Below are 13446 nucleotides of genomic sequence, written 5' to 3' on the forward strand. Positions count from 1 at the left end.
ACAGTATGGAGGTTCCTCAGAAAGCTAAAAATAGAGTTGCTATGCAATCCAGCAATCCCAGTCTGGGACATATATCTGGACAAAACTATAATTCGATTAGATACATGCACCCCTGTGCTCATAGCAGCACTATTCACAATAGCCAATGACCTAAATGTCCATCGAAAGATGAACGCATAAAGAAGATGTGGAATATACATATAACGGAATATTTCTCAGCCATAAGAAAGAACGAAATAATACCATTTGCAGCAACATAGATGGAACTAGAGAGAACTATACTTAGTGAAATGAGTCAAAAGAGAAATATAAATACCATATGATATCACTTATATGAAAAATCTAAAATATGACACAAATGACTTAACTACGAAGCAGAAACAGACTCACAGACATAGAAGATAGACTTGTGGTTCCAAGGGGGAGGGGGAAAGAAAGGGGATGGACTGGGAATCTGGGGTTAGTAGATGCAAACTATTACATATAGAATAGATAGGAAACAAGGTCCTCCTGTATAGCACAGAGAATTACATTCAATGTCCTGGGATTAACCATAATGGAGGAGAATATGAAAAGAATGTAAATGTATGTATAGCTGAATCATTTTGGTGTTCAGTAGAAATTAACACAACATTGTAAATCAACTATATTTAAATTAAAAAAAAAGGATAACTCCAAGTTTTTTGGAACAACTGGTAGAATTTGCTATTAACTGATATGGAAAGGACAGTAGATGGAGCAGACTTGAGGGAGGGAAGATCAGGAGTTAAATACTGGACGTGTTAAATTTGAGATGTCTGTTGGACAACATCCAGTGGAAAATGTGGAGTAAGCAGTGAGTTATAGAAGTCTAGAATTCAGAAAAGAAGCCTGGGTTGGGGATATAAATCGGCAAGTCATCAGCATATGGATGCTATTTAAAGCAGAGGGACTGGATGAAATCACCAAGAGAGTAAGAGGAAAGGTCTGAGTCCTAAGCCCTGGGGGTACTCCATCTCTTTAGAGGGCAGAGGAAATTAAGAAAAACAGCACAGAACATAGTGGGGGCTACTTTGAAACTGTGTAAATATTTCACTTTTAGGAAACTTTCCATTTGTGTATTTATATCAGTATAGGTTCATGGTTTCCTGTTTAATGGTTTATAATCCATTATTACCATTATCTACTTTGGTGCTCAAATTGTCCATGATTTGGCCAGTAGGACCCCCCCTTAAAACTGGCTTTTGTTTTGCTTTTTACTAATCTCCATCATTCTTTTTGAGTACATACTTTCTGGCATAACATGTTCAAGATTCATTTTCACAAACCCAGCTCTGAAATCAACCATTTTTCCAATGAACCCTGGTTTCTTTGAGTGAGGGCATCTCTAGAAACCAAGACCTGGGGGCTGTGTGTGCTTATTGTTATGGGGGAGTTGCTTCCCCCAGGTTCTAAGAGAGGTTTCTTAGAGACTGAAGAAGTTAAAGCATTTTCCTGTACTTATGGGACTGATCAGATAGAGAACATTTGATGATGCAGGAGAGAAACCAGGAAGTGGTTGGGTATTCAGTGCTCAGGTAGCCTCAAGCATCATCTACAGGTACAGGAAGGAGGAGGGAGCACAGGCAGGTAGGTGAGCGTATGTGGTGGTGTCAACTTAGAGAAGAACTCTCCTGATTGCTTCTGTTTTCTCAAGCAAATAATCAAGATCATCAGCCAAGAGGAAGGCTGCGAGAAAGTTGTTGGAGGTTTGAGAAGAGAGAAGATAATATAATAGTCATTTAGGAGCTCAAAAGTTTTTTGTTTTTTTTTTTAATCTGAGGGGTTTTGGACTTTTTTACTTACTAATTTTAAAAAAAGATGTGTTTTTTTATTTGACTGCACCAGGTCTTAGTTGCAGCATGCAAGATCTTTAGTTGTGGCATGCAGGATCTGGTTCCCTAACCAAGAATTGAACCCAGGCCCCCTGCATGGGGAGCGTGGAGTCTTAACCACTGAACCACCAAGAAAGTCCCTAGGATTTCAAAAGTTTGTGAATAAGTTAGAGAAATGTAGTAGGCATAAAGGGTCCACTTGAGGTGATTAGGAATTAAAAACAAGTCTTACTAATGTGAATGTGTTGGAGGTTTTCTTCTGCCATATTAGGTGCAGAATAGGCAGCAAGTTGGATTAGCCAGAGCTGCCAATTTGTCAAATAAGCAACAAAGAGAGAGAGGCAAGAGTACTGAAGGTATATATATTCAAGGAAGTGGTTCTATTAACTGGCTGTTGGCTTTGCACTGGTTAAAGAGGGAAGAGAGTACAATAAAGGAGAGAGGCATGAAGGGAGGTAGAATCAGTAGGCTGAAGGGCCTGGTGGGATCAAATAAGTTTTGGAGATAAAGTTCTAGCGGGAATGAGCTGGAAAGATGTTGAGAAGAAAAGAGGTGATGGTCAGAGGGTGAGTTGCATGAAATTGAGATTATGGGAGAACAGGAAACTTTATGGGTTGAATTGTGTCCCTTCCTTCCTTAAAAAATGCTGAAGTCCTAGACCCCAGTAACTTCTGAGGTTACAAGTTAAAATGGGGTCATTTGGGTGGACCCTAATCCAAAATGATTGATGTCCTTATAAAAAGTGGAAAATTGGACATAAGGAGAGTGCCATGGAACATGATGATGGCAGAGATCAGAGTGATGCCTCTGCAAGCCAAGGAATGCTGAAGTGTGCCTGCATATTACCAGAAGCTAGAGGACAGGTCTGGGGGAACAGATTCTCCTTCAACAGCCCTCAGAAGGAACTAACACTCCTGACAGCCTGATCTCAGACTTCTAGCCTCCAAAACTGTGGAACACTAAATTCTGTTCTTTGAGCCACCCAGTCTGTGACACTGTGTGATGGCAGCCCCACACTAAAGCAGAAAGGTTGCAGTTATGGGTAAGTTAAGGACCAGGGAATGACCATGAGAGTGAGGGGCTCAGAGGGCCAGGGCGTTGGAGAAGAGGTCATGAAATGCAGAGGCCAGGGACTGTGACGATTATCTCTGTGTGTATTGAGAGGTCTAAGCATCAGAGGGGGTGACAGTGAGGCAGGAGCCAAAACCTCAGGAAAGAAGGGGAAGTAACCCAGAGATTGATAGATAAGAGTGGGGGGCATGGTAGGTGGAATAGTTCGTCAGCATGAGATTCAAAGCTGAGGGAATTTCAGGAAGAAGAACCATCTGAAAGCAACCCTGAGGAATAAGGAGGGCACCTACAAACCCTCTGGCCTCCAGGCACAGGGCTGAGGGAGAGAACAGTGCCCCCTTGAGAGGCCCACAGGGAAGGCGTGCTCAGGGAGAGCCAAGAGGTCAAAGGGGAACTGTGGAGCCCTATCCCTAGATAACCACAATGATGTGATCACTCACCTAGAGCCACACATCCTGGAATTCGAGGTCAAGTGGGCCTTAGGAAGCACCACTACGAACAAAGGTAGTGAAAGTGATGGAATTCCGGTTGAGCTATTTCAAATCCTGAAAGATGATGCTGTGAAAGTGCTGCACTCAATATGCCAGCAACTTTGGAAAACTCAGCAGTGGCCACAGGACTGGAAAAGGTCAGTTTTCATGCCAATCCCAAAGAAAGGCAATGCCAAAGAATGCTCAAACTACCACACACTTGACACATCTCACACGCTAGTAAAGTAATGCTCAAAATTCTCCAAGCCAGGCTTCAACAGTATGTGAACCGTGAACTTCCAGATGTTCAAGCTGAATTTAGAAAAGGCAGAGGAACCAGAGATCAAATCGCCAACATCCACTGGATCATCAAAAAAGCAAGAGAGTTCCAGAAAAACATCTATCTTTGATTTACTGACTATGCTAAAGCCTTTGACTGTGTTCAGTTCAGTTCAGTCACTCAGTCATGTCCGACTCCTTGCGACCCCATGAATTGCAGCACGCCAGGCCTCCCTGTCCATCACCAACTCTCAGAGTTTACCCAAACCCATGTCCATCGAGTCGGTGATGCCATCCAGCCATCTCATCCTCTGTCGTCCCCTTCTCCTCCTGCCCCCAATCCTTCCCACCATTAGGGTCTTTTCCAATGAGTCAACTCTTCACATGAAGTGGCCAAAGTATTGGAGTTTCAGCTTCAATATCAGTCCTTCCAATGAACACCCAGGACTGATCTCCTTTAGGATGGACTGGTTGGATCCTCTTGCAATCCAAGGGATTCTCAAGAATCTTCTCCAACACCACAGTTCAAAAGCATCAATTCTTCGGCACTCAGCTTTCTTCACTGTCAAACTCTCACATCCGTACATGACCACTGGAAAAACCATAGCCTTGACTAGTGTGGATCACAGCAAACCATGGAAAATTCTTCAAGAGATGGAAATACCAGACCACTTGACCTGTCTCCTGAGAAATCTGCATGCAGGTCAGAAAGCAACAGTTAGAACTGGACATGGAACAACAGACTGGTTCCAAATTGGGAAAGGAGTATATCAAGGCTGTATATTATCACCCTGATTATTTAACTTATATGCAGAGTACATCATGCGAAATGCTGGACTGGATGAAGCAAGAGCTGAAATCAAGATTGCTGGGAGAAATATCAGTAACCTCACATATGCAGATGACACCACCCTTAAGTCAGAAAGTGAAGAACTAAAGAGCCTCTTGATGAAAGTGAAAGAGGAGAGTGAAAATGTTGGCTTAAAACTCAATATTCAGAAAACTAAGATCATGGCATCTGGTCCCATCTCTTCATGGCAAAAAGATGGGGAAACAATGGAAACAGTGAGAGACTTTATTTTGGGGGGGCTCCAAAATCACTGCAGATGGTGACTGCAGCCATGAAATTAAAAGATGCTTGCTCCTTGGAAGAAAAGCTATGATCAACCTAGACAGCATATTAAAAAGCAGAGACATTACTTTACCAACAAAGGTCCATCTAATCAAGGCTATGGTTTTTCCAGTAGTCATATATGGATGGATGTGAGAGTTGGACATCTCTCTGAAGAATTGATGCTTTTGAACTGTGGTGTTGGAGAAGACTCTTGAGAGTCCCTTGGACTGCAAGGAGATCCAACCAGTCAATCCTAAAGGAAATCAGTCCTGAATATTCATTGGAAGGATTGATGCTGAAGCTGAAACGCGAATACTTTGGCAATCTGATGCAAAGAACTGACTCATTGGAAAGACCCTGATGCTGGGAAAGATTAAAGGCAGGAGGAGAAGGGGATGACAGAGGATGAGATGGTTGGATGGCATCACCGACATGATGGACACGAGTTTGATTATGCTCTGGGAGTTGGTGATGGACAGGGAAGGCTGGTGTGCTGCAGTCCATGGGTTCGCAAAGAGTGGGACACGACTAAGCAACTGAAATGAACTGATCCCTAGGTCACAAGGAGAGGCCTTGAACTGAGGCCAGAGAAGTGGAGTCCAGAGCCAAGGTCATCTCCAGAACTGACTGTGCCCCATTGTAACCTTGCCAAAAGACCCTTGACCCTTACTAACCAGCCAAAAGCCCCTTGATCCTTACTGACCAGCTTCCTGTCCCCAAACTAGGTGAAAACGCCCACCCTGCTACTCACCCTATAGCGCCCTAACCAACCACCTAATGCCACCCTCCAGCAGGAATTTTCCTTGTCTCGAGTCTACAAATTGGCTACTAACCCACAAATAGAACCATCGGCTTTCCCCGGCCCACTGCTTTTGCAGCACCTTCATTATCTCTGCTCCTTGCTGTTTATATGCTCGCTCCCTTCTCAAGTGCTCTGTGTCTGGAAATTCTTTTCCAACCTGCCCTTGGACTGCTGCTCCAGGAATGTTTAAAGAGGCTGGATCCAGGGACATCCCTGGTGGTCCAGTGGTCATGACTCTGCCTTTCTACTGCAGGGGATGTGGGTTCTATCCCTGGTCAGGAAACTAAGATCCCACATGCTTCAGGGTGTGGCCAAAATTTTAAAAAGAAAAAAGAAAAGCTTATGTCCAAGGGAGTTTGCTGATGAAGAGCCATGAGCTCAAGAGGATCCAGTGGAAGGGTTTCAGGAGACAGGAACAAAGCAGGGCATGTGCGGGGATGTGAGGATCAGAATGTGAGAGCCAAAGGGTCATCTCATGTCAAGGGGAGTGACTATAGAATACGGTGGCTCTGTTTATCAAATTACCACAGAGGGACCCTTTTATCACTGTAACCTTTTATATATTTTGAATTTCATATCCTGTGAATGGAGAAAGTGGTGACAATGTGGAATGGTCACTGCACACAGAAGAGAGGAATGAGGCTAAAGACAAGTCAAGGATTTTTCAAAGGAGACTGGAGCCCAGTGGAGGCTGAGAATCAGAAATATCCAGTGGCAAAATTGGGATTTTTGTGTTTTCTGTTTCTTCTCTTAGCAGAGTGCAGACGCCTGGTTCTAGGATGAAAAAGGAAGATTGTGGGCTTAGTGCAAGGATGGGCTTTGTTGAGGTGGCTGGTAAGGTCATCCGCCATAGGCTCCCGCTTGAGCAATAATAACATATAGCAGCAAACACCTCTACAGCATTTACAGTGTGCCAGGCACTGTTCTAAGTGGTCACACATCTTCACCGCAACCTTTTAAGGTAGGTATTCACCACCTCCCCCATTTTAATGAGAGAGTGAGGCTCAGAGAGCTTAAGTGAGTTGCCCAAAGTCAAAGCTTGTCTATGGAAGACCTATGATTCAAACCCAGGCAGTCCAGCTCCAGAGTCCACACAAACGCAAAGAGGCTGATGCTAGGCAAGCGCTGAAAGAGCAGAGAAAGTGGAATAAGAGTTAAGAGAGGAGTTAAGGGGCAGGACTGGAGTTTCAGCGCATCCAGAGCGCAGAGGAAAGAGCATGCAGGAGCTGGGATGATGTGAGCGATGGTCTGAGACTGGAAGACTAGATTTCTGTACGGACTTTTGTACTCTGAGGCTGGCTGCGATGAGCCAGAGGTGAAAGCCCTGTGAGGGGTGAAGATCCACGAGCCACGGAGTGGGTGGACCACCCACAGGAGCACAATTGAAGACAGATCTCTAATAAGTGCGGTGGATGATTCCTGCAGGAGAGTGAGCCTGCAGAGCAGAGTCTGGACCGAGAGCAGCTGGAGCCTAAGAGGGCAAAAGCCACCAGGACATCGGGTTTCTGTCATTGACTCGTGGGAAAGCTAACAGGATAGCACTGGGGGCATTTTCTAAGGCAGAAGCACTCCAAGGAGTTCTTTAAGAGCCTCATGTTTAAGTTTGCCACATATGTTCTGTGTGAGATTCTTCAACTTCAAAAAAATCCTTTCCTATCCAACAATTGGAAGACACATGGCCACCAGGTGGCGCCCAGGCGGCAGCGCCCATCTGAGAGGTTTGCGGGTCTGAAGGGCCACCGTGTGGCGAGAAGAGGAGATGCAGGGTGCCTCCCTTCAGCATCGATGACCCTTACGCAAGGAACCTAGGTTGCTATCTCCTCGCACCTACTACATGAGTTGCAAAAAGTACGGAGAACAGGAATATGTGGACTTGGATGGACATAAACTGTCTCTGTCAGAGTCTGTTTCCCCTGAACTCCCCCACCAAGTCCGCCCCCACCTGGGACTCGTGGTGGGCATTTTTCCCACAGCCAGTCCCAAGGCAGGCAGCATTGGCTAAGGAACAGAGGGGACTTTGGGCTTCATTTGCCTCTCTCTTCTTGCCCCTTCTGAAGTCAGGACACTCAGCTGGGGCCCTTCCTCCCCACGCCATGCCTCCCCTTTCACTCTATTTCTTCATCCACCCCCTCTGTCCTTTACTCAGGGAACATTCACTGGACCCTTAGTAGGTGTGAAGCAATGAGCTAGACCAGCGACCCAGGGATGAACACGGCAGGCCCCAGCCCTCAGGACTCAGTTCTGGTGGGTGATGCCAGTGATGCCAGTCACCAGGTGACGGATCATAGGAGGATGTGGGGAGTGCTATGATGGAGGGTGCCCAGACGCTTAGAGGCCCCAGAAGGGGCTAAAACCCAGTCTTGGGGGTTCAGAGAAGGCTTCCTAGATGAGGTAAGAAAACTAAGGCCTGCAGGGTGGGTGTGATGAATCAGGCAGAATGGATGCAGATGAAAGTTCTAAGCAGAAAAATAAAAATACCAAGGCCTAGCAGCGAAGGATCAAATGGAACATTCTAGCGTAAATTTGAGTTTATTATGCCTAGAGGACTGAAAGATGAGAGGACAAAGGTAGGCAGGAGACTCGAATGTATGATGTAAAGTTTGGACTTTATCCTGACAGCAAAAATGAGTCATTGAAAAATTCAGTGTTCACCATCAGAAGGATTCATCTAGAAATAGTGTGCAGAGTGCGTGGGAGAGAACCAAGGCTGGGAACTAGGAGGTCGGTAAGGAGGCTGGAGCAGTACTCCAGGTGAAATCCAGTAGGGCCTGAACCTATGCCGCAGGGGTTCGGTTAGAGGGCAGATTAAAAAGATTTCCACAACTTCCTTAAGGTTGCAGGACTTCCACTGGGGTCACTATACCTTCATAAAATATTGCCTTTGAGATCCACCTGATGCTTTTGAACTGTGGTGTTGGAGAAGACTCTTGAGAGTCCCTTGGACTGCAAGGAGATCCTACCAGTCCATTCTGAAGGAGATCAGCCCTGGGATTTCTTTGGAAGGAATGATGCTAAAGCTGAAACTCCAGTACTTTGGCCACCTCATGCGAAGAGCTGACTCATTGGAAAAGACCCTGATGCTGGGAGGGATTGGGGGCAGGAGGAGAAGGGAACGACAGAGGATGAGATGGCTGGATGGCACCACCGACTCGATGGACGTGAGTTTGAGTGAACTCCGGGAGTTGGTGATGGACAGGGAGGCCTGGCGTGCTGCGATTCATGGGGTCGCAGAGAGTCGGACACGACTGATCGACTGAACTGAACTGAACTGAACTGAACTGAATGACTACTGATGTTTAACAGCTTTTCATGTGCCAGTTTGCTATTTGTGTATCTTCTTTGGTGAAGTGTCTGTTCAAGGAGCTGACTCATTTGTATGGTTTTTCAATATGCCAAACAGCCTGCATGTCTATCCCTCACTTGTCCTCAGAGCTGACATCTTCGTGGAAGTCCCTCATGCTGGCCTTCTCAGCACATCCAAAACCAGAACTGCCATCCCCCTGGGCCTCCCCAGGGAAGAACTAACACTGGGAGGGTTTACTATTGTTCCAAACACTGTCCTTAGTGCTTTATATGTTTTAAGTAACTGGATCCTCACAGTCATCCTGTGAGGTGAGTACTGTTTCTGCCTCTGTTTCACACATGGGGAAGTGAGGCACAGACATCTTGGTTGGTCCACCCCAGTTTGCAGAGCTACAAGCGGACAGTAGGGCCATCCAGACACCTGACAGCCGCCCTAGATGTTTCCTTCTCCCCTCTCTACATCTGTTCAGTCACTAAGTCCTGAACGTTTCGCCTCCTTATTTTATCTCATTGTCTATCTTCCTGGCCTTATAATTACTGCTGTTTTTCAAACCATCTTTTCTCTTGCCTGGACCATTTATTTCCAACTTTATATTATAGAAATTTCCAACAATAGAAAAAAGTAGAGAGAATAGAACAACGAATGTGTCTATTGCCCAGCTGTGTGTGTGTGTGTATGCACACGCGTGCACCAGGGCTCAGTTGTGTTAGACTCTTTGGGACGCCATGGACGGTCGTCTGCCAGGCTCCTCTGCCTGTGGAATTTTCCAGGCGAGAATATTGGAGTGGGTTGCCATTTCTTCCTCCAGAATCTTCCTGACCCAGGGATCAAACCCGTATTTTCTACTTCTTCTGTATTGGCAGGTGGATTCTTTACCACTCAGCTGTCATGGAAGCCCAGATACAACCAACATATACTCATGACCATTCACTTCATCTATGCCCTCCACTCCTTGCTGCCACCCAACTGCGTTATGTTGAAGTGAATCTCAGGCAGTATATTAATACATCTATAGATACTTCTGTATGTATCTCTAAAAGATAACTTTAAAAAAATCACAATTACATGATGAGCATTATGCATTAGCAATATTTCTTTAAATCATCAACTATCTAGTCCAGGTTGGTGTAAGTTATCTATTGCTGTGTAACTAAAGTGTTTTAAAGCAACAATAAACATTCATTGTCACTCGGTTGCTGTGGGTCAGGAATTCAGGAACAGCTTAGCTAGTTCTGGGTCTGTATCTCCTGAAATTTCTGTCGCTTGAAAGCTTGACAGGTCCTGCAGGATCTGCTTTCCAGGTGGCTCATTCACACTGGCTGGCAAGTCAGAGCTGGCTGTTGACTGGAGACTCAGGTCCTCTCCTGAGAGGGCTCGCCACCTGGCAGCTTGAACCGCCTCAGAACCTGTGCCTGGCTTCCCTCGGAGCTAGTGAACCAGGGAGCCAAGGAGGAAGCTACAATGCCTTTCATGACCAAGCTTCATAAATCGCACACACTTCTGTGGTGTTCCTCCCACCATCTGTGCCAGCCTGCTTCAATGTATACAGGGTGTGAATGCCAGGCCAGGAATTTTTTAGGGGGAGGCAAGCATCCTGGAGAATGGTTACCACAGGCTGAAGTTGCCCCACGCGTCTCTCATTTACAATTTTTGAAAGTGAAAGAAAGTGAAATCACTCAGTTGTGTCCGACTCTTAGTGACCCCATGGACTGCAGCCTACCAGGCTCCTCCGTCCATGGGATTCTCCAGGCAAGAATACTGGAGTGGGTTGCCATTTCCTTCTCCAGGGCATCTTCCCAACCCAGGGATCGAACCCAGGTCTCCCATATTGCAGGCAGGGTCTAATTCAGTTTTACATCACTGCATTTTCTTGATACGGCTCAAACTCTTTAATTGGAGGATAATGATAACATTGTGATGGTTTTTGTCATACATCAGCGTGAATCAGCCATAGGTGTACATGTGACCCCTTCCCCCACCTCATCCCTGGCTCATAACTAACTTCTAGATTTCTTTCCCTCCTTTTTTTTGGTTCTTGCTTTATCTTTTTGTTGTTTAAAGAAACCAGGTTGTTTGTCCTTAGAGTTTTACTAGATTTTTCTGCCCACCTCCCCATGATGTCATTTACATAGTCCTCTGACGCTTGTCTTTCCCATAAACTGGTATGTAGATCTAGAACCTAATATGCCTGAGATTCAACTTTTTTTTTTTTGCAATTAACCTTTACTGGTCGTGTTGCTTACTTTCATCAGGAGGCATGTCAGGTTGTCTCTTAATATGATGTTGGTAGCTATTGATTAGCATCACCCAGCTTCATTATTTCATCAGAGGTTTACAAAACAGTCATTCTAATCTTCTGGGGCTTCCCTGGTAGCTCAGTCAGTAAAGAATCTGCCTGCAGTGTAGGAGACCTGGGTTCAGTTGTTTGGTGGGGAAGATCTCCTGGAGAAGGAAATGGCAACCCACTCCAGTATTCTTGCCTGGGAAATCCCATGGACAAAGGAGCCTGGCGGGCTACAGTCCATGCGGTCGCAAGAGCTGGACACGACTTAGCGGCTAAACCACCAATCTTCTAATTTCTTCATCTATTAGCTGGTATACGTCTATAGAGAGAAACTTGAACTTATTTTTGATTACCCTTAAGTACAGTTTATACAGAAAAGAAAGGATAGAGGAGACTGGCGGGCTACAGTCTGTGGGACTGCAGAGTTGGACACGACTAAGCACTTAGCAGCAGCAGCTAGCATCCACCAAAAATGATCAATATTTTAAAAATATCATCATGAACTTATGAGTTTAAAAAATTTGATTTCAACCCTTTACTCTTATAATTCTTAGTGATGCTCAAATTATCCCATCTTTGGCCAGAAGAAGCCTCTTTAGCCCCCGAGTCCTTCTGAATGATACTGCAGTAGTCATTTTTGATAGTTCCTTTGCTTTCTGGCCTAACATTATGTTCCAGGTTGATTTTGTACATTTCCTGGGCCGACCTCTAAGCACCGTCTTTCCAAGGAGCTCTGCTTCCTTTTACTGACATGTGAGAGACCACATCTGGGTGTTACTCTAATAGTTGCCTTTCAACTAGCCCCTTCCCCATTCTACTCTGTAGCCACCTGAAATGTGAGGACACAAATCCAACCACTCCCTCCCTCCAAGCTCTTCAGTGCTCTCAGCTGCCCTCAGGACAAGGCCAGATCCTTAGCACCCAAAGGCAGGCCCTAAATTAGTTAGTTCCCTTCCTCCTCCTCATGTCCTCCTGGTTCTCTCAAAATTTACAACCCGGCCATTGCAGCCCCCAGTGCACCCCATGCTGAATCACACTCCTGTGCATTTTCTGATACTAATCTCGACCTGAAAAGGCCCATTCCCAGCACTGCCCATCTTAACCTCTGACTCGATCTTTGAGATCTCACCTTTGCTCACATACCACTTCCTACACACTTTTCCCTGAATCAGGGCACAGGGCTCTCTCTCTCTTGTCCCATGGCCCTGCATTTCTGTGGTGACTGAATAGCAGTAAGTGCCTTATCCATCTTTACCCCCAGCATGGAGCCTGTTACCTGGTGCCAGGTGGACGCCCCGTCTGACTCCCTGCCTGGTCAGGAGACTGTCTCCTCTCCCAACAGACACCTTTCCACTTCTGACGTCCATCAAGACTTTCCCCACTCTAAATCAGCCTGCAGACCTGTTAGGCCTGGAATGAGTAGCTACATCATCTCTTAAAATTTTAACTTGTGACTGGTGGGCAGGTTGGGAGACTAAAACAGAGCTCACTGCCCTGCTCTGGTTACAAAGATTGGGGTTGGGTGGCAGGGGGAACTATTCCCTGAAGCCCCTCCTATTTCCTGCTCCACCACAGCTGGAGCCTCAGCCAGCAGTCAGACTAACAGGAAGCTGTTGAGCAGCGGGCAAGCGAGCCAAAATGGAGCAACTGGAATGCAAATTTTGGCTTTTAATGGCATACATAAACACTATGAAGACAAGGATTTTTATTTTCACTGATTTCTAGCATCAAGAACAGAGCCTGGCCCAGTTGGGCAACCATGAATACTTGCATAATGAGTGGGTTGTGATGCTTTTTCCATTACACGCTGTGCTTAGTTGCGTCGGACTCTGGAACACCATGGACTGCAGTCTGCCAGGCTCCTGTCCGTGGGGATTCTCCAGGCAAGAATACTGGAGTGGGTTGCCATGCCCTGCTCCAGGGGCGCTTCCCAACCCAGGGATCGAATCCAGGTCTCCCGCATTGCAGGTGGATTCTTCACCATCTGAGCCTCAAACTTCAAAGCTTGGCTGTATTCCGGAATCAGATATACATGCTGCTGCCATGAGCTCCCTGCAATAAAGGCCTGGGTTGTGTATGGAACACAGAATATTCCCAACACCTGTGGCAAGCTGGGTCTACAAGAATGGGAGGCCTAAGTGGGGTTTCTTTGTTTCTATTGATACCTAGAGCAGAAACTTAATCCTGTCCCACTCCCAGCCCCAAGAACAAGAAGTCAACAGCACCTCAAACTCAGCTGTAGCCTTGAATTCCACACACACACACCAGA

Source organism: Bos indicus, chromosome 5 (assembly GCF_029378745.1).
Source record: "Bos indicus isolate NIAB-ARS_2022 breed Sahiwal x Tharparkar chromosome 5, NIAB-ARS_B.indTharparkar_mat_pri_1.0, whole genome shotgun sequence".
Taxonomy (NCBI): Eukaryota; Metazoa; Chordata; class Mammalia; order Artiodactyla; family Bovidae; genus Bos; species Bos indicus.